The 26019-nt window shown below is 36.2% G+C and overlaps 1 protein-coding gene across 5 annotated transcripts in view; it reads left to right on the forward strand.

Annotated features, from left to right (window-relative positions):
• The window catches only part of LOC123553895 (fibronectin type-III domain-containing protein 3A-like), a 197439-nt gene that overhangs the window by 13397 nt on the left and 158023 nt on the right, over positions 1-26019 (forward strand). Inside the window, exon 1 of one of the 5 annotated variants that reach the window (XM_053548683.1) lies at positions 8834-8848. The exons of 1 other annotated variant lie outside the window; for it this stretch is intronic. The gene's annotated coding sequence lies outside the window, so the exon portion shown is untranslated. Of the gene's footprint in view, positions 1-8833; positions 8849-19840; positions 19940-20438; positions 20532-26019 lie in introns of those variants that run through there. 3 more of the 5 variants (XM_053548682.1, XM_053548681.1, XM_053548684.1) reach the window with 3 other exon arrangements.

A 26019-nucleotide genomic window follows, 5' to 3' on the forward strand; every position in this document is an offset into this window, starting at 1 on the left:
CATGTAGTTTGAGCAAATTATGCTCCCTTTTGGACTTAGAAAATTTTGGTTAAAGTTTTACATGCAAGTTACTATCTCCAAAACTAATGCAGATATTGATTTGAAACTTCACATGTGTCTTCGGGGTTATAAAACTAGTTGATAGCAGCAAGTCCCATAACTCTGACCTTCATTTTGGCCAAATTATGCCCCCTTTTGGACTTAGAAAATTCTGGTTAAAGTTTTGCGTGCAAGTACATACAGCTATTTCTAAAAAGCATATAGATTTGAAACTTATTTTTTCTTTTTCTAGATCAATTACCAACCTCACTGGGTCAAGACCCATAACTCTGACATGTATTTTGAGCAAATTATGCCCCCTTTTAGACTTAGAAAATTTTGGTTGAAGTTTTACATGCAAGTGACTTTCTCCAAAACTAATGCAGATAATGATTTGAAACTTCACATGTGTCTTCGGGGTTATAAAACTAGTTGATAGCAGCAAGTCCCATAACTCTGACCTTCATTTTGGCCAAATTATGCCCCCTTTTAGACTTAGAAAATTCTGGTTAAAGTTTTGCGTGCAAGTACATACAGCTATTTCTAAAAGGCATATAGATTTGAAACTTATTTTGTCTTTTTCTAGATCACTTACCAACCTCACTGGGTCAAGTCCCGTAACTCTGACGTGTTTTTCGAGCAAATTATGCCCCCTTTTAGACTTAAAAAATTTTGGTTAAAGTTTTACATGCAAGTTATTATCTCCAAAACTAATGCAGATATTGATTTGAAACTTCCCATGTGTCTTCGGGGTTATAAAACTAGTTGAAAGCAGCAAATCCCATAACTCTGACCTTCATTTTGGCCAAATTATGCCCCCTTTTGACTTAGCAAATTCTGGTTAAAGTTTTGCGTGCAAGTACATACAGCTATTTCTAAAAGACATATAGATTTTAAACTTATTTTTTCTTTTTCTAGATCAATTACTAACCTCACTGGATCAAGTCCCATAACTCTGGCATGTATTTTGAGCAAATTATGCCTCCTTTTGGACTTTGAAAATTCTGGTTAACGTTTGACATGCAAGTTTCAATCTCCAAAACTAATGCAGATATTGAATTGAAAGTTCACATGTGCCTTCGAGGTTATAAAACTAGTTAAGAGCAGCAAGTCCCATAACTGATATGCATTTTGGTCAAATTATTCCCCCTTTTGAACTTAAAACTCTTTTGATATTTAACCTTTTTGGGTAATATTTTCCTGCTTCTGGGACAATATTTCGAATAGTCGAGCTTGGCTGTCTTACAGACAGCTCTTGTTCAACTGATCTTCATGAAATTTGGTCAGAATGATTACCTTGATGAAGTCTAGGCCGAGTTCGAAAATGGGTCATCTGGGTTCAAAAACTAGGTCACTAGGTCAAATCAAAGAAAAACCTTGTGTATGCGATAGAGGCTGTATTTTTCAATAAATCTTCATGAATATTGGTCAGAATGATAACCTTGATGAAATTTAGGCCGAGTTAGAAAATGGGTCATCTGGGGTCAAAAACTAGGTCACTAGGTTAAATCAAAGAAAACCCTTGTGTATGCGATAGAGGCTGTATTTTTCAATTAATCTTCATGAATATTGGTCAGAATGATAACCTTGATTAAATCTAGGCTGAGTTCGAAAATGGGTCATCTCGGGTCAAAAACTAGGTCACTAGGTCAAATCAAAGAAAAACCTTGTGTATGCAATAGAGGCTGTATTTTTCAATTAATCTTTATGAATATTGGTCAGAATGATAACCTTGATGAAATCTAGGCCGAGTTCGAAAATGGGTCATCTCGGGTCAAGAACTAGGTCACTAGGTCAAATCAAAGAAAAACCTTGTGTATGCGATAGAGGCTGTATTTTTCAATTAATCTTCATGAATATTGGTCAGAATGATTGCCTTGATGAAATCTAGGCCGAGTTCGAAAATGGGTCATCTGGGGTCAAAAAGTAGGTCACTAGGTCAAATAAAAAAAAAAACCTTGTGTATGCTATAGAGGCTGTATTTTTCAATTGATCTTCATGACATTTGGTCAGAATGATTGCATTGATGAACTATAGGCCAAATTTGAATATGGGTCATCTTGGGTCAAAAACTAGGTCACTAGGTCAAATCTAAGAAAAACATTGTGTATGCGATAGAGGCTATATTTTTCGATTGATCTTCCTGAAATAAAGTCAGAATGATTGCCTTGATGAAATCTAGGTCGAGTTAGAATATGGGTCATCTGAGGTCAAAAACTAGGTCACTAGGTAAAATTAAAGAAAAACCTTATGTATGCGATAGAGGCTGTATTTTTCAATTGATATTCATGAAATTTTCTCAGAATGATTGCCTTGATTAATCTACGTTGAGTTTGATTATGGGTCATCGGACTCAAAAAGTAGGTCACTAGGTCAGATCAAAGAAAACCCTTCTGTATGTGATAGAGGCTATATTTTTCAATTAATCTTCATGAAATTTGGTCAGAATGATTGCCTTGATGTAATCTAGGTCAAGTTCAATTATGGGTCATCTGGGTCAAAAAGTAGGTCACTAGGTTAAATCAAAGAAAAACCTTGTGTATGCGATAGGGACTGCATTTTACACTGGATTTCATAAAATTTAGTCAGAATGGTTGGCTTGATGAAATCTAGGTCAAGTTCGAATATGGGTAGTCTGGGGTCAAAAACTAGGTCACTATGTCAAATCAAAGAAAATACTTATTTATATTCAAGAATTTTTGCTCCAATTTTAATGATAATTGGTCAGAATATTTTTTTTCCATGAAATCATTAGGTCAAACATGTTTACACTAGCTGTTATGGTGTGTTATGGTGTGTTTCTCAGGTGAGCGACCTAGGGCCATCTTGGCCCTCTTGTTTTTTTAAAGATATATCCCTAAATGTTTTAAAAATTGTATGGAGTATTACGTGTGCAGTATAGGAGATGCTCATAATTATAAAACACATCGAGGAAAAGGCACAAACTGCAACCATCCCTTGCCTATAATATTAACAGGATCTCTATTGCTTTTTCAAATTTATTCAAGTGAAAATGATGTTTTGAGTGGAATATGCTGGAGAATGGTGAATTGTAAATCTTGTTTGTCTGCCTCAATGGTAGGGCGGTTATTCTTTATTTTCACTTATTATTCCGATTTTACATACATATTTTTCCTCTCATCTTTTACAGCTTTATGTGGAAATTAGGATTTTTTTTCTGATTTTAATCATACATGCATGTAAGGTGCATTTAATAACAAGAAATGTTAAATTATGCATGTTTTTCTTGAAAATCTGTTTATTTACTAGTGACTATTTTATAGGTAATCATGATCAATAACGATAATATCACCATAAAAATCATGTTATTGAAACATATTTATGTGTTTAATAGATGCTTTTTCATCACCTTTTTCACAAGCTGAGGTCTGGGTCAGAAAAGCCAGACCTCTGCGTGAGAATTCTTTTGTTCAAAGAGGTCTTTCAGAAAAATATAGACCTCTGTCTAACAAAAGAAGAGGTATGTAACTGGGAATAATAGGTGTGTCTATTGTCACTTAGAGTAACTGTATTTACATTTTCACAATTATGACCCTTTTCAGCTTTTTATCCCCTGCTGAACTTGGAGGGATATAGTTTTAGCATTATCCACCTGTCTTTCTGTCAGTACGTCTGAAGTCCTATCTGAGACAATTAATGGCTTTGAGTATTTAAATAAAACACTGTGGAAATATCGACTGCTACTAAGGGAAGTAACATCTTCGGAGTTTCAAATTTCTGTAAGATTTCATAAGTAGGGCCATGCCAAATTGCTTAGTAGTTCATCAAAGATTTCATATTCGAGAAAAATGAATAAAATTCACCCACTTGCATTTTTTTTCAAATATGATAATTTCCTTTTGTTTTGAATGACATAATCCTGAGTAAAATGATTGTAATTTGAGAAAAAGATTGTTCAAAACTGGAAGCAAATGCATGGCCATGACAAAAAAGTCAAGCAATTCAGAGCTCAAGATAAGATTTTCAGTCAAAGAGTTTTTGTTTCAAAGGGAATTTTACCTCCTGGTTTTGTGTTCAAAGTGTATTTTAAAATTTCTAAAGGGTAATAACAGCTTTCTATATTTTTTAATGGGTAGTCACTTGTTTATATTGTAACTAAAACATTAATTAATCACCAATGAATAATAATGGTTTTACAGGATTGTTTATTTTAACTGTATAAAAACAGTTGTGGTGGACATGCTTACAGATCCCTGACTGTTCAAACAGACATGGTGCCAGCCTAACTTGAGGAGAGGCTCACAGTTATTGGTTATTTGCATAGTAAAATCATGTTATTGACGAAATACACAATCGGAGCTTGAAAATTGTATGATACCATTATTTGTGACAAACCTAGTAACGGAAATTATAAAGGCAGAGTGTCACAGACCAAATGAGATTATAAATTTATCGATTAAGCGATGCTGATGATGTTGTAGTGAAATCGTCATTAACTAACTCCCAGCTGTTTTGTTGCTATTTCTGTCCTGCCACTTAATGAATTTAACGAGATAAACATTACCAATTAGTACAGTGATAATTGTTCATTCTTTGGTATATATTGTGTTGCAAAAATGGTGGTGTAATCATTGTGAATGTAATTATTGAAGGTTCATTTTCCAGACATATGTAAAACAAACATTTTTTTTCTACAGATTTTTCTCTTTGTTTTTTTTTGGCTGGTGCAGTAACTGGACAATTTGTGAATTTTTAAATTGTATTAGTATGCTTGCCAAGACACTGAAGTGTTCTTTTCTAGTTAAACAAGTTTTATGCTTTGATACATAACTCATTAGATCATTGTTTAGCTGTTTTTGTTCCATATTTGAAGTAGCAGTGTGTCAGTTATATGATGTAAAAATAGAATGTTTAATAGCCAAAAAAATGAGTGGATTTTATGGTTAAGTTAAGTTAGTTCATTGAGAGAAAGAAAAGTCAATTCTGACAAGGTGGATACAATGAGAAATTTGGTTTTTATGCCTCCACCACTGAGTGGAGGGGGCATATAGATTTAGTCTTGTCCGTCCATCTGAAAAAAGTTTGTGACTTTATCATGATATGAACTTTAGCACCTATTTTTAGCTGGACTATACGAAGTATGGAGAGCTGTCCTACTCGACCTGACGTCGATGTTGGTGTCCTTCCGTGTTTCTGCACTTTGGTTCAAGTTTTGATGCACTTGCTCTTTATCTCTGTAATTACTTGATGGATTTGTTTCAGATTTAAGATAGTTATTCCTCATAATCACCCACATCAAATGGCACAAGAGCTTCGAGTGCTGGAGGTCGTGGGTTCGATCCCTGACCGCGTCATACCAAAGACATAAAAAATGGTACTAGTAGCTTCCTCTCTTGGCGCTCAGCATTAGGAGGATAGTGCTAGGACTGGTCAGCCCGATGTCAGTATAATGTGACTGGGTTGGGTATCATGTCATGTGTCTACGGCGTGATATTCCAGTGAAGCAGCACTTTAAAGTTGGGCATTGTGCTCACTGCTACAAGTAGACACTGTCGTTTATATGACTGAAAAATTGTTGAAAAAGATGTTAAACCCGAACACACACACCTTTTTTCAGGTTAAAGTTTTGGTGCACTTTCACTCTAATTCAGTTATTACTACATGAATTTGATTCAGATTTTAAATAGTTGTTTCACATCATCATCCACATCATATGACACAAGGTCCATAACTCTAGCAGCAATTTTTCATGAATTATGCCCCCTTTCACTTAGAATTTAAGGTTAATTTTGATGCATTTTCACTATATTACAGAGAGAATTTGATTCAAACTTAAAATAGTTGTTCCACATCATCACTCACATCGTATGACACAAGGGCCATAACTTTTGCACCAATATTTCATGAATTATCCCCCTTTTTAGCTTGACTATTTGAAGAATAGTCTAGTAGCTATTCTACTCACCCTGGCATCGGCGTCGGCGTCACACCTTGGTTAAAATTTTGTATGCAAGTACATACGGCTAACATTTGAAGGCATATAGCTTTGAAACTTATTTTTAGCTCACCTGTCACAAAGTGACAAGGTGAGCTTTTGTGATCGCGCAGCTTCCGTCGTCCGTGCGTGCGTGCGTCCGTGCATAAACTTATGCTTGTGACCACTCAAGAGGTCACATTTTTCATGGGGTCTTTATGAAAATTGGTCAGAATGTTCACCTTGATGATATCTAGGTCAGGTTCGAAACTGGGTCGCGTGCGATCTAAAACTAGGTCAGTAGGTCTAAAAATAGAAAAACCTTGTGACCTCTCTAGAGGCCATATATTTCACAAGATCTTCATGAAAATTGGTCAGAATGTTCACCTTGGTAATATCTAGGTCAAGTTCGAATGTGGGTCACGTGCCTCAAAAACTAGGTCAGTAGGTCAAATGATAGAAAAACCTTGTGACCTCTCTAAAGGCCATATTTTTCATGGGATCTGTATGAAAGTTGGTCTGAATGTTCATCTTGATGATATCTAGGTCAAGTTCGAAACTGGGTCATGTGCGGTCAAAAACTAGGTCAGTAGGTCTGAAAATAGAAAATCCATGTGACATCTCTAGAGGCCATACTTGTGAATGGATCTCCATACAAATTGGTCAGAATGTTCATCTTGATGATATCTAGATCAGGTTCGAAAGTGGGTCATGTGCCGTCAAAAACTAGGTCAGTAGGTAAAATAATGAAAAAACGTTGTGACCTCTCTAGAGGCCATATCTGTCATGGGATCTGTATGAAAGTTGGTCTGAATGTTTATCTTGATGATATATAGGTCAGATTTGAAACTGGGTCAACTGCGATCAGAAACTAGGTCAGTAGGTCTTGAAATAGAAAAACCTTGTGACCTCTCTAGAGGCCATACTTTTGAATGGATCTTCATGAAAATTGGTCACAATGTTCACCTTGATGATATCTTGATGATATCTAGGTCAGTTTTGAAACTGGGTCACGTGCGGTCAAAAACTAGGCCAGTAGTTATAAAAATAGAAAAACCTTGTGACCTCTCTAGAGGCCATATTTTTCATGAGATCTTCATGAAAGTTAGTGAGAATGTTCACCTTGATGATATCTAAATAAAATTCAAAACAGGGTCACGTACCTTAGAAAACTAGGTCAATAGGTCAAATAATAGAAAAACCTTGTGACCTCTCTAGAAGCCATATTTTTCAATGGATCTTCATGAAAATTGGTCAGAATTTTTATCTTGATAATATCTAGGTCAAGTTTAAAACTGGGTCACATGAGCTCAAAAACTAGGTCACTATTTCAAATAATAGAAAAAACCACATCATACTCAAAACTGGGTCATGTGGGAACAGGTGAGCGATTCAGGACCATCATGGTCCTCTTGTTTCTTTTTCTAGGTCAATTACCAACCTCACTGGGTCAAGTCCCATAACTCTGACATGTATTTTGAGCAAATTTTGCCCCCTTTTGGACTTAGAAAATCCTGGTTAAACTTTTACATGCAAGTTACTATCTCCAAAACTAATGCAGATATTGAATTGAAACTTCACATGTGTCTTTGGTGTTATAAAACTAATTGATAGCATCAAGTCCCATAACTCTGACCTGCATTTTGGCCAAATTATGCCCCCTTTTGGACTTAGAAAATCCTGGTTAAAGTTTTGTGTGCAAGTACATACAGCTATTACTTAAAGGCATATAGATTTGAAACTTATTTTTCTTTTTCTAGATCAATTACCAACCTCACTTGGTCAAGTCCCATAACTCTAACATGTATTTTGGGCAAATTATGCCCCTTTTTGGACTAAGAAAATGCTGGTTAAAGTTTTACATGCAAGTTACTATTCCAAAACTAATGCAGATATTGAATTGAAACTTCACATGTGTCTTCGGGGTTATAAAACTAATTGATAGCATCAAGTCCCATAACTCTGACCTGACTCTGAGCTCTTGTTAGCTAATCTTCTTCTCTGAAGCAATAATAGCTAGAGGCTTGTGATACCTGAGTGTCAGACACTCTACTGTAATTTTTAAAATTATTGCCCCGGGATCAGATATGGTGATGCCCTTGACTGTGAGATGTATATACTATAATTATGCTTATATAAAGGAAACTTTGAAAATCTCTGCTTTTTAGTAAAAATAAGATAATTAAGTCAAAGAAACTTCTGTTGTATGTAAAATATGTTGGAATTTAGTTCACTTTCATTAAGTAATACATTGTTGTTGAACTTTTAATGAAATTACTTTGCTTCTGTCGAAATAGAATCAGAAAATAAAATATCTACATAACCTTTAGCCTGTTGGGGGCAAGTGTTTCTGCCTTTCTGACCAGTGCAGACAGATGTGCAGGCTGATCATGGTCTGCACTGTTGGCTATTCAGTCAGTAAATTTTCAATGAACACCTCTTCAAATAATAAATGGTATTACCCAAATTGAATGATGAATTGGTCCATTGTATAAATTTAGGAGGCTAAAGGTTAAATAATACTGATTTATGATTTCTTATATTTATTTTACATTGCAATTCATCTGGAGACATGACCCCTTCAACGTGCTTGCAGCAACCTGCTCATTCAGTACATGATCAGTATGAAATGTTAACACACACAACGTGTTCATTATTATAGTGTACATGTCCAAATACAGTTTGTTCAAATAGCATGTCAATATTTTTTCATACATGTTGAATATAGATTGTTAACACGTTTACCACATCATGAACATCTGTTCATCTTTGAAATTAACTGTCTGTGATACGCTGTTAAATCTGTCCTGTGATACGTGTATGTGTTGCATTGTGACTTTATATGGAAAACAAAAAAATGAGATTTTGCAAATGGTATGTCAGAGAGGTAACACTTTTATTGACATTGCTAATTTTATTGTTACTTTGAAATGATAAATTAAACTGTTGTATGGTAATGTATTACAAACTTGGTTTTATATTCAAAAAATGGTTTTGTCAGTTGAAATCTTAAAGCCATATTTAATCTTATTGTTTTCATTGACATGAGAAGTGTCGTTTTTATGCCCCCAGATGGGTCTCATGGGAGGCATAAACTGTACATAGTGATCTCAAGTAGGTTAGTATGTTTGTTACAGTCTCCAGGTCTGAAACACTTCCTGTCTTTAACCTTTAGCCTGCTGTCGGCAAGTGATTCTGCCTTTGCGGCCAGTAAAGCAAGATATCTGTGCATGCTGATCATGGTCTGCGCTGTTAGCTATTCAGTCAGTAAATTTTCAGTGAACAATATTCCCTTTGAATAATAAGTGGTACTGCCCAAATTGAATGATAGACCAGTCCATTTCAGAAATTTAGCAGGCTGTTAGGGTTAATTCAGAAGTTTTTCATATGATATAGCAGTTTGTCTCCCTTGTCATCATTTTGAGGGTCATAAATTTTGATTCAGTTATGCTGTATAATTCTGATGAAGACACCTTGTTGTATTAAATTTTGGTAATCTTCACATGTTACTCACTACAGTTAGAGAAAGGTTACTGACACTGCACTAAGGTTGAGAGAAACTTACTACTTACTCCGACGCGGACTGCGGACAGCAGACTGTGTACTTAGAGTAGGGGTTTTCTCAAAATATTTAAAGGTTCGCAAAAAAGTAAACATACCTATGGTATATAATTATGTTTCTTTTACCTATGTGTAGTAACTTTTGCCTTCATTGTAGAGATTAGTGTATTGTGTTATAATTATCTTCTAATACAATACATATACATTTGAAATTTTCAGGTGTCATATTCTACTGTTTATTTAGCTCTCGATATATTTTAACGATTCGGCTCCATAAATGTCTACAAGTAAGATGCCTCTAGATTCGGCTAAATACTCTGTCGTATTTTTACTTGCCTTTTATTTTTATTTTTATTTTATTTTTATATTGAGACATTTCTGGCGTTACCTATCTTCGCGTCTCGAACGACACAACATGAGAAGTTTCGAACCCATGGTACTACCATAATACTTCACCTTAATATGTTCATGCATTAAAAAAGTACAACTTGAAACATGGATTTGAAGATAATGGCGATTCCTTTAAAACAATTTGGTTTAAGTTTGTGTCCCTCCATACGATTCCTAGACGTGTTTTTCCTAGTCAGAAGATGAGAAAAAAAGCAGTACAGAATATTAGTGTGAAAAAAATAATTAAACATTGTGAATAAAATGAACTTCTGTTTAATTTTTGTTGCAGTATAAATACTGTGTTGTGGTAGACTTCTGTATGGAAAAAGTCATTGTTTTCATAAGTTTTGATAATTGTAGAAAAAAATAGAAGTTTTAATAAAAATATTTTGAATGATTTAGTTCAACACTTTGTCTAAACATACCTGGATTTCTCATACATGTATCTTACATCCCCGTCGAAATGAGATCCGAGACATTACCATAATTTAGCGACAACATCCTGAATTAGTTATTTATCATGATATTCGAAAAAATGAAAAAAGAATAACTACTTCGTATGTGTGTGTTCGGGTTTAACGTCTTTTTCAACAATTTTTCAGTCATATAAATGACGGTGTCTACTTGTAGCAGTGAGCACAATGCCCAACTTTATAGTGCTGCCTCACTGGAATATCATGCCGTAGACACATGGCATGATACCCCACCCAGTCACATTATACTGACACCGGACTGACCAGTCCTAGCACTATCCTCTCAATGCTGATCGCCAAGCGAGGAAGCTACTAGTACCATTTTTTATGTCTTTGGTATGACGCGGCCGGGGATCGAACCCACGACCTCCCGCACTCGAAGCAGACGCTCTACCACTAGGCTACCGAGGCGGTCATTTATAACCACTTCGTATTAACATAATGTGATATCAGATTTTGAAAAATAATCACGATCTCGATGACTGAGGTCACGCCAGGATTCATGCGCGGATCTAGCCAATTTTCTCAGAGGGGGTCCAACCACACCCTCACTATGACAAACATGTGTCTCTATACACTAAATATTTTACGTGTGTGTATTTGTGGATGTTAACCGTTTACAAGTACAGGGTTGCCAAAAATATTTTGTTGAACAGGCTGAATTAGAAAAGTAGGTGACCAACTAGGGGGGTCCTGGGGCATGCCCCCCTGCAGAATTTTGAAATTCAGTGCTTCATTTCCTGCATTCTGGGGCATTTTAGGAGCATTTAAGAACACCTTTTCCACTGCAGTTTTATATACAATATACCCCTTATGTTCATATTTTTATGAGCTCACCTGTTAAATTTTGGAAAAAATGATAAAATTAAGTTTTCTAAAAGGTAAAATTCTTTGTTTCTTTGAGATAGGTCTAACATAAATATGAATTACGTCAAGGTCGTATGTAGCAGCAGCCACATACACTTTGAATGCAGTCCTAATGTTGCCTTTTTGAAAAACCATTTTCTTTCCTTCTTCTTTTCTTTTCGTTTTTTTTTTATTGATTTTCCAGCGGGGTCCGGATCCCCCGTCCCCCCCTCTGGATCTGCGCATGAAGATTCAATTTCAATTCCTGGACATCTGTTTTCAAAACATTTTGAGTCTCAGCTGGGTTTGATAATGAAACTTTGTTGCCTGATCTAAAATAGGTGAACCTCTTGCGGCACAGGGGAAGAGTGTCTGTCTCCTCACCAGGAGGTCATTGGTTCAAATCCTGGATAATAGGGTATGTTGATCGTTGACTCAGCAGCCGTTTTCACTGCTAACGAATATTGGCTAGAACCTCACGAAATTGGCAGCAAGCATATCAATAAGTTGCAGCACTTCAAATAGAAAAGAACAAGTTTGCGATACATATCCTCTAGCTCCTTGTTCATAAATACAGTAGTCGAAAGATTTGAATTGATACATTAATCAAAGGGCGATATAAAAGGTAAAAGGGTAAAAAAAAATCTAAAAATGCGCCCATGCTGTTAAGAATGCTTGTAAGACAAAATATATCGGTAATTTATATACAGTAAAATGGATATTGATAAATCTTATTACTGTCTTTTTTTTCAGATATTTTAAATGGAAACAGTATTAAGGCATTAGAACCAGATGCTAAGTATGCCATTGTTCATTTACACATAATTTCCTCATATACAATTCAAGAAAACCCCTATAGTAAGTACCCAGTCCGCAGTACGCGTCGAAGTAAGCTGAAAATCTCTAATAAGGCTGAGTGGAAGTTACAAAGGCTGAGAGAAAAACTTAATCACTAAGGTTGAGAAAAACATACTAAGGTTAAGGGTTTCTTACACATGAAGGTTGAGAGAAACTTACTAAGGCTGAGAGGACGTTACAAAGGCTGACAGAGAAACTTAATCACTAAGGTTGAGAGAAACTTACAAAGGCTGAGAGGACGTTACAAAGGCTGAGAGGACGTTACAAAGGCTGAGAGAGAAACTTAATCACTAAGGTTGAGAGAAACTTACAAAGGCTGAGAGGACGTTACAAAGGCTGAGAGGACGTTACAAAGGCTGAGAGGACGTTACCAAGGCTGAGGGAGAAACTTAATCACTAAGGTTGAGAGAAACTTACTAAGGCTGAGAGGACGTTACAAAGGCTGAGAGGACGTTACAAAGGCTGAGAGGACGTTACAAAGGCTGAGGGAGAAACTTAATCACTAAGGTTGAGAGAAACTTACTAAGGCTGAGAGGAAGTTACAAAGGTTGAGAGAAATTTACTCACTAAGGCTGAGAGAACTTACTTAGGCTGAGAAATGCATAGAACGATAAAATAATAGCAGACTCAAGCAAGATAAAGTAATACTAGCTAGACTCGAGTTTGATTGAGTCTGCTATGAAATCTGCAGCACCCCTCACATCCACTAGCAGCTCTGTTTTAATCATGTATTGAGTGAACTCCTTGGTACCTAAGAAGAAAGAAAACAGTGTTCAGAAAGTCATTTTAATTCACTTTGACACCATACAGAAATGATTGGCTTTAGGCCAAAAAAAAGTCTTGTTTCCTGTCACGGGGTAAAAAAAAAATAGGTCGGGATACTTTTTTTTTCTGCAGTAAACCACTTGTACATGTCACTTGCTATGGAGTATGAAGAAATACAGGATAAACAATAACTTCCCTTACTTGTCACATTTATTTGATTATTTCATGCCTGTGGGTTTGATTAGCTCGTAGTATATAAAATGATCCTGTTATGATTGCCCAAAGTTCAGCTCAGCCAATTCTGTTAGAAATCTGTCTGCTCAGTAGTTTCTATATTCATGTACATATTTAACTAATTCAGTGTTTTAGCTTCAAAATGATACCAAAAACATTACAATCAATCTTAATATAGACCGTCGCAACTTTATTATGCCCCCCTTCAAAGAAGGAGGGGTATATTGTTTTGAATATGTCGGTCGGTCAGTCGGTATATAGACCATTCCGTTTCCGGATGATAACTCAAGAACGCTTGGGCTTAGGATCATGAAAGTCCATAGGATGGTTGGTCATAACCAGCAGATGACTCCTATTGATTTTGAGATCAGTAGGTCAAAGGTCAAGGTCACAGTGACCCTGAACAGTTTAACAGTTTCCGGATGATAACTCAAGAACGCTTTGGCCTAGGATCATGAAAGTTGATAGGGAGGTTTATCATGACCAGCAGATGACCCCTATTGATTTTGAGGTCAGTAGGCCAAAGGTCAAGGACAAATGGGCCTGGAACAGTAAATCCGTTTCCAGACGATAACTTAAGAACACTTGGGCTTAGGATCTAGAAACGTAATAGGGAGGTTGATCATGACCAGCAGATGACCCCTATTGATTTTGAGGTCAGTAGGTCAAGGGTCAAGGTCACAGTGACCTGGAACAGTTAAAATGTTTCCGGACGATAAATTGAGAATGCTAGGGCCTAGGATCACGAAACTTGATATGGAGGTTTATCATGACCAGCAGATGACCCCTATTGATTTTGAGGTCAGTAGGTCAAAGGTCATTGTCACTTGTCACTTGATTCCGACTTTGCTTCAAAATCAACTTCACCCGCAAAATTTCAAACCAACAACAAAGCGAATACACAATGTTGTCTCAACTTGTGCCTGAAGCGTTCACTCCGCCCACTAGACTGTCAAAAAAAATTCTAATGTGTAAGGCTTCTGCAGTGTTTATCAATAAGAGTGTAATTAAAAAATGTGACGAAACTCGTTGTTTATAGTGTGTGTGTGTGTGTGCATGAAACCCAATTATCTTACGGATTAAAGGAATTGTGACTGTTTGTTTGATGCACACATGTTCAATCGCTGATGTGCGACTTTTGACTGTCTAATGGATAGGGGTGTAACGATACATCGAAATATCGATGCATTGTGATACTGAGTGTCCCGATAGTATGCATCGATAGAAAAGCCACGATCCAATAACAATCGCCGATAGTTCCTTCAACAATCGATAGTTTCGATAGTTTTGAAATTTTAGTAAATCCAGAAATAATTAATAATTTATAAATCAAGAAACAGAGCCAGCTTTCATTTGCGCCTCGGAAAATGTTTACGTCTCCAGTGCAATAATTACCCTCACGGAATTAAACTACCTTAAAGGACTGAGAAGTCTGGGAGATAATTAATAAATTTAGTTTCTTAGAATCTTTGATTAAATATATCTAAATAACCTGTTAATCTTAAATGAGAAAAAGTACTATGGACATGGACAAAGTAGGCTACTTGTATGATATAGCAAATGGTTCGGTAGGGCCCTTCATTTAAATTCTAGTGCTGGTACATCTAGGTCCGATCCGTCAATTTTCGTCTTTTTAGATGTTTTGGGTTATTAAACACATTGACATTCACAACAAAATGACTGATTTGTTTGAGTATACCTTGCATAGGTTTATTGTTTTACTTATTGTTTCAAAGCCAAGGAAGGCAAGAAATAGAAAAATGTTAAAAATATTTAATGTTAGATTTATTTCTGTCCATTTCAGTTATACAAACATCTCAATGTGTATTAACAGCAATTATAAACAGTGCCGTGTCTTACACTGTGTAATAAATGCCAGTTGGTAGTTTTACTGTATAAAACATGGTGGCCGATAACTATTGCAATAGTATCCCAATAGTAACCTGCAATAGAATAGTATCGCAATAGTTTTTCAGCAATATCAATGGTATTGCAATAGTCAAAATTGGCCACAATAGTCACCCCTACTAATGGATTAAAGAAATTGCGACAATGACAATCAAGTGCTAATTTGCATGTTACTAAGTTATGTACGTTAACTGGCTGATTAAAAAATTACAGTCAGTGGTTGTCACCAGGGATAAAGGCACACATTCAGCATATTATGTTGAGTGATAATTTCAACAAATAATTTAAGTAAGTAACAGTACTTGTTTTTCGCTGGGATTTTCAGCGAGTAAACAAATCGCTCAGTTAGCGGCCAGATTTAGTGTTGTTTCGTGCCTTATACATACTCTCACTTTTCATTCAGAGCCCGATCTGTAAACAGGTAATCTATAAGTTTGGTACAATCTGTATTGTTTTCGAAAAGATGTACACATTGATCAATCAACGCCTTTGATAATGACGGACATTATTGTACTAAATACAAACACGAGTGTTGGCACATGGCGTGACAGACATCTCTCAGCAGCTAATTAATATAGCCTACTGCCATACTTCCGTTTGTGGCGGCAAACAATATTGAAAATCACCAGGATTTTGATTTACAAGGGGCAGAACTTTCAAACTTCAGATGCATCAAAGAAAATTTCCGCGGGCATAGCCGACGCACGGGGCATTTTTTGTGCGGGTCTGATACAAGTTTTTCTCAATTTTCGCAGGTCAAAATCTGTGGCGCCATGTTTTTTTTCGTAGATTGATCTTTTGGGGCTGAAAAATATTTGGTCTACGTCTTTAGTATTACGGTCGGTCTGGGGACCAGAAACAGTACTTTTTTTTTTTAGGCCTTATCAGAAATAAGGGGCTGACTATATATCAATTAACAATAATTGTCAGTCATTGTTACATGACTGCTTATATAAATATTCAGTCCATCCTCCCTTGAATTATTCAGCACATGTTTTCTGGACTAAATTCACCATAAAAAAGTCTTAGAATAGCATCATCCGGAATTGGGTTTTCCCAAATCACTGTAGGTACAAATATCGCTGATTTGTTATATAAACTATTAAAGTTTAACCTTTAATACATCAAATATTTCTTTGAATTGACAAGCCAAACTGATACTTTTTACTAAAGACAGATATGTTAACGTCATTATGTATTGGATTTATAAAATAAGGTTTAATTTGTGTTTGTGTATGGCTTTAATATTTTGACATATTTCAATGCTACATAGCGCAATCTATTTATAGAATGGTTTGATTGTACCCACAGCGCGTGCATGAATCTTGGAAAAACCAGATGATAACTGAGTTCTGGAGTAAATCTGTTAAGTTCTCATGCCATGTATTAAGTAAGTATTGTCTTGGGATCAAACTCACAACTCCGCGATCCGTTAATCTGTGCTCTCCTTGATTTGGACCATGGACAGATAGTTTTGACCGTTGACCGGCAAGTCATTCAATAACTCTATATTATTTATGGCCTCCCAAACAGTTTCAAGCTGTTTGCACGAATTGGATGCATGAACATGCATGTGACTTCCTTCTTGCAAATGAAGACTTAAAAGAATCTTGTCTTGCAATATAGTTTTGAGACAGGCAGAAAAAATTATTCATAGAGCAGGTCTCAGCTGCTGCAGGAGAAATTAAATCTATTTTTGAAATCTCGTTACCTGTTCAATATATGAATGAGATATTTTTGGATGTAAATCGGAATTACTTTGTAGGCGATAAAATAGAATGCATTTCCAATAAATCTTAGTCGCCGCCTCTCAGTGTCGGTGGAACAGTTTTCTCCTGTTGCCTAAGGTTGATCAATGAATCCTGAAGATTACTCTGCAGTGTCGTCATTAAACGTGTGGGAGTCACATTCATGCTGTATAATTGCTGAAAGGACTGGCTGGAGACTTGGCATTTTAAATGTCATGAAATCTGACAATGTTACGCTTTAATTGTTAATAGCAATAGATCAGGTTAAGGGTCTCTTGTGGCATGCATGTGTTGGCTAGAAATAAAGTATTTTTAGTCATGAATTCATGTCTCGCATGAAAATCAATATGTAATGTCTGAGAATTATCTCATTCTGTGAAACAAACATCAAAAATGACAGGAAATAGTTTAAATTGGTTTATTGTTCATTGTTTTAACTTGAATCAGATGTTGGTCAGTAAAACAACAGTTGGGAAGTAAGTTTAGGCACAGAGTATAGTTTTATTTGTAATGTAACAGACACATATGGGAGACATTTCTGGGAGAATGCTGAGTGTTTTCAGATTGGCCAATAGTGCAAAACTGTAAATGTACCAGACACATTTATGAAATGCAGAATGATGTGTAGTTTTCATGTATAAGTGATTGTTTGAAAGGCTATTATCACTCTGGCTATTGGTCTATGAGAGTAGGTTTAGGGACTATAGGATTGCACTTTTCTGTCTGCCTGTCATTCAGTTGGTCCGCACTTGTTTGTCCTAGCTGTCTACAAAACTGCCATAGGAATTTAATATGGCTCCCATAATAAGGTTATATTTCATTAAAATTTTAGGTTAAAGGTTTGCATGTTTCTCAGAAACTACTGGGCCAAATGCTTTCAAGCATCACACATATCTTCAGCATCATTAAATGACCTCCCAGGACAAGTTACATAACTCTAGAGTTTATTTTTCAAAATTTTACCCTTGTTAGCTCACATGTCACAAAGTGAAAGGTGAGCTTTTGTGATCGCGTAGCGTCCCTCCGTAAACTTTTGCTTGTGACGACTCTAGAGGTCACATTTTTCATGGGATCTTTATTAAAGTTGGTCAGAATGTTCATCTTGATGATATCTAGGTCAAGTTCAAAACTGGGTCAGGTGCGTTCAAAAACTAGGTCAGTAGATCTTAAAATAGAAAAACCTTGTGACCTCTCTAGAGGCCATACTTTTCAATGGATCTTCATGAAAGTTAGTCAGAATGCTCACCTTGATGATATCTAGTTCAAGTTTGAAACTGGGTCACGTGCCTTCAAAAACTAGGTCAGTAGGTCAAATAATAAAAAAACCTTGTGACCCCTCTAGAGGCCATATTTTTCATTGGATCTGTATGAAAGTTGGTCAGAATGTTCATCTTGATGATATCTAGGTCAAGTTCAAAACTGGGTCAACTGCAATCAAAAACTAGGTCAGTAGGTCTAAAAATAGAAAAACCTTGTGACCTCTCTAGAGGCCATACCTTTGAATGGATCTTCATGAAAATTGGTCAGAATGTTCAACTTGATGATATCTAGGTCAGGTTTGAAACTGGATCACGTACCTTCAATAACTAGGTCAGTAGGTCAAATAATAAAAAAACCTTGTGACCTGATTAGAGGCCATATTTTTGATGGGATCTGTATGAAAGTTGGTCTGAATGTTCATCTTGATGATATCTAGGTCAAGTTTGAAACTGGGTCAATTGCGATCAAAAACTAGGTTAGTAGGTCTAAAAATAGAAAAACTTTTTGACCTGTCTAGAGGCCATACTTTTCAATGGATCTTCATGAAAATTGGTCTGAATGTTCACCTTGATGGTATCTTAGGTAAAGTTCAAAACTGGGTCAAGTGTGGTCAAAAACTAGGTCAGTAGGTATAGGTAGAAAAACCTTGTGACCTCTCTAGAGGCCATATTTTTCATGAGATCTTCATGAAAATTGGTGACAATGTTCACCTTGATGATATATAGGTCGGGTTCAGAACTGGGTCATGTGCCTTCAAAAACTAGGTCATTAGGTCAAATAATAGAAAAACTTTGTGACCTCTCTAGAGGCCATATTTTTCAATAGATCTTCATGAAAATTGGTCAGAATTTTTATCTTGATGATATCTAGGTCAAGTTCAAAACTGGGTCACATGAGCTCAAAAACTAGGTCACTATGTCAAATAAAGAAAAAACGACGTCATACTTAGTTCAAAACTGGGTCATGTGGGGACAGTTGAGCGATTCAGGACAATCATGGTCCTCTTGGTTACTTAGGATTTCAGGTTAAAATTTTGTATGTAAACGGGTTTCTCAGAAATGCTTTAAAACTTGGCACATTGTCCTCGGCATCATGAGATGACCTCATATGGTAAGTAATGTAACTCTAGCTTTTATTTTATCAAAATTATGCCCCTTTTTTTAACATAGAAAAATTTGTGACTGTTGCATGTAAGCATATTTCTCAGGAATTACTTGTCCAAATGTTTTCAGATTCTCCACTCATCTTAGACATCATAGGATGACTCTGGCTTACATGTTAGTAAAGTTATGGCCCCTTTTTCTACTCAGAAAATTTTGGTTATACTTTTGTTTGTAAGCTGCCAGGTATTAGGTGGAAGCTGGCTTCAAATAGTGGAGCGCACTGTATTCAGACAGCTCTTGTTGCTAGAATGTAGTGATTCAGATCTGAAAGTTTCTTGAATTGAAAGTTCAAGTTATTGGTAATGTAATGTGTTTAATTATAATTATAATATTATACAGAACCCATTGGACTGCCACAATATATAACAAAAGCCTTTCAGCACTTTGACAAGTCAGTGTATTTTGATGTAAATAAAGCGAAAGTGTTTATTTTTAGAATAAAGGAAAAAATCCATACTAATTATAGATAGTAGTCTTCATTTGACTACTTATCAGCCGATATTTATGGTATTTCCCCTTTTACAAACTTTATTAGATTGCACCCACGCAAAGTGCATGCGCAGTTTAAGCCATATATGCACTTGGTTTTCTGATACAATCAGTTACAGTATAAGCGCATTATTATAATTAATCATTGGCGAAACCATTGTAATATCGGGGGAAAATGAGAATCGGTTACATTTATAAATACAGTACGTAGATATATCATAACCCACACTATACTCATTCTACATTCTGCTGCGGTACAAGGATAATCAGGTAAAGCTTTTAGAAATGGCCAGTCTGTGTCAGGATGAGGTCAAGTCTTTGGGATGAGTCTGGGTCGGTATGAGGTAGGGAAGTCTAGGTTTGGTGTGCTAGGTCTAAATGAGTTTCGGGTGTGAATTAGTCAAAAACACTTTAGAATTTCAGGAAATGTAAAAATGTTTATTTAAATTCATTCGGTACTTGTTTTCCTTGGCCTCGGCTTTTTACTCTTAAACATGCTCTATTAACTTGTTAAGCTTATCAGATATTGTTTTAACCAAAAAAGGTAAGGTTAGAGAAGCACAAGAAACTAAAGGTGTTATTCCCTGTTTTAACAGGAAGCTAAATGTTGTCGTATTTTCGAAAAAAATCTTTGAAGTTAGAAATGCATATCATGCAAATTACATTTTTTTTTCGGGAAAGCCTTGCACACCTTGTCTTCAAAAATAGCTTTTCATGAAATTTAATTTCCGTTATGTCATTATAATGAGGTATGGTAGCAGTAGACGGCCATGATAAAGTAATAAAATGAACATAAAACACTTGTATAATGATATTTTATGATACTGAGAACAAGGATTATGAAGTGCAGTCAGTGATGAAGGTATATATGTAAAGAATTTTGATGTACAGATTCTGGACTACTTTTTAAAAAAAATGAATATATATAATGAAAATGAATTGTATGTAGCATTTGATTTTTAATAGATAAATTTTTCTTTTGTTGTATTACGCTTAAATAATACTGGAATTTTTAAAAAAATATTTATAGGAAGTGTTTCACACACACACACAAAAATATTTAAAAGTACCATATGTTTCCACAAAGTTTTATTTCAAAATGAACATTTGATTTCTTCATTGAATTTTCTGTTTATGTAACAATGTATGTTGGCTTAGTAAAAGGTTTGTTTGAATTTTGGCTGAATTTACACTTGAATTAAGGGGACCTCTAAGGCCTTGAATCACTTGCACCTGACCTGTATGGGGTGGAAAGCCCACTTGTAGAATGTTTATATGTGAAGAAGCTATAGCTGGCTTGTAGAAAATTAATGCCAGCCAGCCAACCTTGTAGCAGTTTGTCACCATTTTACTGAATAAAGCGGTGTGACACCAGTTCGCTGCACAGTCATAGCAGTGTGGTACCAGGTGACTGCACAATCCAAGCAGTGAGGTACCAGCTGACTGCACATTCAGAGCAGTGTGGCACTTCTTGACTGCACAGTCACAGCAATGTGGTACCAGCTGACTCCACAGTCACAGCAGGTTGGCATCAGTTGACTGCACAGACACAGCAGTGTGGCACCAGTTGACTGCATAGTCACAGCAGTGTGGTACAAGTTGACTGAACAGTCACAGCAGTGTGGTACCAGCTGACTCCACAGTCACAGCAGGTTGGCATCAGTTGACTGCACAGACACAGCAGTGTGGCACCAGTTGACTGCATAGTCACAGCAGTGTGGTACAAGTTGACTGAACAGTCACAGCAGTGTGGTATAAGTTGACTGTACAGTCACAGCAGTTAGTACTAGATGACTGAACAGTCTCAGCAGTGTGGTACAAGTTGACTTGCACAGTTGCAGCAGAGTGGTACCAGCTGACTGCACAGTCACAGCAGTGTGGTATCAGCTGACTGCAAAGTCACAGCAGTATAGTACCAGCTGACTGCACAGTCACTGCAGTGTAGTACCAGCTGACTGCACAGTCTTAGCAGCATGGTACCAGGTGACTGCACAGTCTTAGCAACATGGTACCTGGTGACTGCACAGAAACATCAGTGTGGTACCAGGTGACTGCGCAGTCACAACAGTGTGGTACCAGGTGACTGCACAGTCACATCAGTGTGGTACAAGTTGACTGCACAGTCAGAGTAGTGTGGTACCAGCTGACTGCATAGGGGTGAGGGGCAGGACATTCGAAGCAATCCTAAATACTTAGCCACGGAGGATCTCATAATGAAATGCCACAAGGTATGCAAAAAGTTTACTTTGTACAAAACGTTCAAAGGTAAAGAAAGAATCTCAAGTTGACCTAAAATTCTTTTAGTTTTGCCATTTTAGTGAAAAGATAGTGGTATAGGATCATTTGAAGTTGAAATTTACCCTGTTTTTAGCTGTATTGAACCAACTGAAAGGCATTTTGAAGAGAGATAAACCATTTTTGCCAATGACAAACTTCTGTTATCTGCCATAGACAGGTGTTTTCATATATACAAACTATACACCTAAAAAAAAAAAACACTGGCTGTATGAAACTTTTAAGGTAAAGTTTTTAATTTCTTATAATAAAAAATGTTACTCTTTTAATATATCTCTATTTTTCATAAAATTTTTAAGTATATTGCAATTTTTAAGAGAATCAAGCTGGTCTGTATTGTGATAAAAATATAAGATAACCATTTTGCTGTAGATATAAGATATAAAAAGATCAGAGCTTTAAGATGTATAATTTCACAAGTACATCGGACATTATGCTAGGGATTTTGCCTTAAGTTCAGTGCTATTTCTTGACTGCAGTAGCTGATAGTTTTATATAACAGCTTCAAATACTGATAAATAAGTTATATTCCTATCAAACTGTCACAAAAAATAGTTTTATTTTATATTCGTTTTCTTGAAATTCGAACAGTTTGTAACTAAGGGTCATATTTTTTAAAAATTTAAAATGTGTATTTTTAGTTAAAATAAGCATTGGTATTTAAGGTATGTCTACTATGAAATATTTTAACACAATAAATAAACTGATACCATACAGATTATCAGTTTTATTGACATTTTTCAAAATAAACGAAACGGAAAAAATAAAAGTGGAACAAAACATTTGGTCCCTAACTGTACTTCAGTTATTTCCACCCGAGTGCCCATGATAACACTGATGCATTGATCATATCCTGTTGTTTGTTTTCTATACATCTACAGTCTAACCTGTACTAACGGTCACCTCCGATCAGCGGTCACCTCCATTCAGCGGCCATTTTATGACGCCCCCGACGGATTTTCCTCTATTTTATCACTTTATTCAGCGGCCACCTGCCGTCCGCGGCCAGCGGCCACCGAAATTGCCTCCCGACCGCCGTATTTGACCCCTTTCAGCGGCCATTTTTCTTCCAGATCCAATTATTTTTAGGCAATAATCGCCGAAGATACCCGATTTTGAGAAGCACGTGGTTGCTAAGTTTCGCGTGACTTCACCACAAGAACGACAAAATGACATGAGCTTCTCAATTAAAACTGATAACCAAATGTGTAATCCCCTTTTGTTATGATCAAATGGCCAGTAATTATCGGCAATTAACGTGTCACCTCGTGTCAAATTTGTTGTTCACAGTTTGACCTCGGTTAAAGATAATACTCGATAACTAATTAGTAGCATAATATTTGTGATTTTTTATACTTTTGTCATCAAAATACTATTAAATGTATACGAAATTAATTGTGTTTGAAAAAAAAAATATAAACCACTCTTATCTTTTACGGAACGTAACGGCAATCTTAGATTTAACGTAGACAATAAGCGCCGAGAGTAGCTTCCCTTACCAAAATGGCGAAAATTGTAAACAAACTTGTTTTGAAGTTGGGAAATTGTCTGTAACAATTTTTGTAGTAAAAAAACCACGCCGGAGTTTTAGATTGCTAAGAATACCATTCGTATTGCGAAGGCAAATGCACGTCATTGTATCCTGGTAAAATAATAATAGAAAACCCAAAAAGAAATGGGCCTAAAGGCTATAGACTGGTCAGAAGTCTGAAAAATACATATACTGGCTGCACCTCCGATCAGCGGTCACCTGGCTTAAGCGGCCAAATTGTCTGCTTCCCTTGGCTGGCTGCTTAAGACAGGTTAGACTGTATTGCTGTACTGTATTTATACACATGTACTAATAAGCTTTGATAATGCGGCAGTTGAGTCCAATAAGTCCAGCGGTGTTCAAAGATAATCCGTCATAGATCTATTGTAAAGCAGTTATTGGATTTACCTGTACTGGAAAATAAACAGTGTCGATTGTATTGAGGTCAACTGCCACATTATCAAAGTTTATTAGTACAATACTGACCGGGCATTATGTGGAGGATTATTATTGAATACATGCAGTGGTGTAGCTGGCCATACATTGGCGTAGTTGGCGTTTTTCAGTTGAAACGGAGGGGTGCAGGAGACTGCCTATTCCACTGTGGGTTCAGGGATGCCTTACTTTTAGCATTTTATATCAGTGGAACTTCACTAGCTAGTATCAACATTTATATAGATATTCTTGGGGTGTCTGTTCTTTCAGGTCCTTACTAGTATTTCGGTTGGCTTCGAAATAAGTTTCAGACGTGTGAGCGAATTGATGTTAATTCTGGGGGTGTCAATGTTAGTTATGGGCGAGTCAGTATTAGTTCTATGGGTGTCAGTGTAAGTTCTGGAAGCAATTAGGTTAGTTAATGAGATGGTGTCTGGTGTAGTTTTTGTTAGGGTATAGGATGCAGGATCGAATAAACGCAAAATGTTGCTCTTAAAATGCATTCTAGGTTCGCTTCAACTGTGTCCTACAAAAGGTAAAAAAAATGCACCTAAGTGGCACTATTCCCATAAAAGTTCGTCTGTATTTCTTTGTCATGTTTACGTTGAAGACACATAATTATGTAATATGTCGATGCCACTTGCTTGGTTCTTGACTTATGACAGATGCAGTTGTCTCAGTCCTGATAACACTCAATCGACGGACTTAGACTGTCAAGAGGTAACAGATCTGATTGAAAAATTCATAAGATATACTTATAAGGATCTGTCTGCTTTCTAGCTTCACTTTGTATGTCCCCTATTTATTTAGTTTAGTGTTTTCTGTGCTTGAAATATTTACAAAAATGAATAAAGCTGTATGTATATGTGAGGTTTAGGAAACACATGCAATAAGTGTCAAATATTTATGTAAAAATTTATTTGCTGACACCCTGTACGTAGTTTTTTTTCAATTTTAAACACTTTCCCACCCGTGATCAAGTGCCATTTTTGCAGCATACGTATATAATAATTATTTACAAAGGCATGTGAACTATTTTGTTGCGTCACTGGTAGGAAAGATGTTTAAAACGTAAAAATGATTTATGTTCATATTTTTTAATAGAAAAGAGAATGAGAAATGTCTACAAAGTCTTCTTTTTTGTTCATAAACTTGTAAAATGAAGTCGCATTTATCAAGAAATGGTCTTCAACTATCATAACTATGCAATTTCAGAAGTCTATCCCTATGTCTCGTTTTCCTTAATCGGATAGGCAATCTGAATAGGAAAATGTCCGAGGTCCTTTGACATTCTTTGAAAAAACTCATTCTACCTAATATCAGGCTACACCTGTAAAATCAACACAGTACAAGTTCAATGAAAATTAATGTTTGGTATAAAACATGCTACTGTACATCAGTGTTGCAGTTTTTGTTAGGTATAAAACATGCTACTGTATGTCAGAAGTGCAGTTATTGTTTGGTATAAAACATGCTACTGTACATCAGAGTTGCTGTTATTGTTTGGTATAAAACATGCTACTGTATGTCAGTGTTGCAGTTTTTGTTTGGTATAAAACATGCTACTGTACGTCAGAGTTGCAGTTATTGTTTGGTATAAAACATGCTACTGTATGTCAGTGTTGCAGTTATTGTTTGGTATAAAACATGCTACTGTACGTCAGACTTGCTGTTATTGTTTGGTATAAAACATGCTACTGTACGTCAGTGTTGCAGTTATTGTTTGGTATAAAACATGCTACTGTACGTCAGTGTTGCAGTTACTGTTTGGTATAAAACATGCTACTGTACGTCAGTGTTGCAGTTATTGTTTGGTATAAAACATGCTACTGTACATCAGTGTTGCAGTTGTTTGGTATAAAACATGCTACTGTACAACAGTGTTGCAGTTTTGCAATGATGTTAAGTTCACCAATTAAGTGTTCCCAGAATCCTTGCCAGTACATATACTAACTTACCCATGTAACAGACAACTTCCCCGCCCTCCATGTAACAGACAACTTCCCCACCCAAATTTGAGATGGAAGATGAATGACTTGTAAAACTAGAGTTGTGTCCATAGGACACGCATGCCCCCACGTACTGCGCC

This window comes from Mercenaria mercenaria, chromosome 7 (assembly GCF_021730395.1).
Source record: "Mercenaria mercenaria strain notata chromosome 7, MADL_Memer_1, whole genome shotgun sequence".
Lineage (NCBI taxonomy): Eukaryota > Metazoa > Mollusca > Bivalvia > Venerida > Veneridae > Mercenaria > Mercenaria mercenaria.